General features: G+C 33.4%; 1 protein-coding gene across 2 annotated transcripts in view; it reads right to left on the bottom strand.

Moving 5' to 3' along the window:
• LOC119585111 (translocation protein SEC62-like) overlaps positions 1 to 287 on the bottom strand; it is a gene marked incomplete in the record, with an annotated part of 19,320 nt that overhangs the window by 18,208 nt on the left and 825 nt on the right.

Genomic DNA, 287 nt, shown 5'->3' with positions numbered 1-287 from the left:
CCTAAACAACATAACAAGAAAATTAATAATCTGTCTGGCTTCTATATCCTAGGAAAAAAAATCCTAGGGAAGATTACACGTGTAATTAGTTTAGTGAGGCACCAAGCCAGCTGTTAAACTAATCTAACTCCTTTATCCAAGAGTATGTCTAGAGCTCCTTATAAGACACAAAACAATAAGAAAAAAATTATAATACCAAAGAAAAGATGGAATATTCCCTTCAGAATATCTCCATCCCACACCACCCCCAAAAAAAAATACCTAGAAGCATTTTCCTAAAAACCTAA

Source organism: Penaeus monodon, chromosome 19 (genome assembly GCF_015228065.2).
Source record: "Penaeus monodon isolate SGIC_2016 chromosome 19, NSTDA_Pmon_1, whole genome shotgun sequence".
Lineage (NCBI taxonomy): Eukaryota > Metazoa > Arthropoda > Malacostraca > Decapoda > Penaeidae > Penaeus > Penaeus monodon.
The sequence above is the reverse complement of the archived record's forward strand: the minus strand, read 5'-3'. Positions and strand labels throughout refer to the sequence as shown.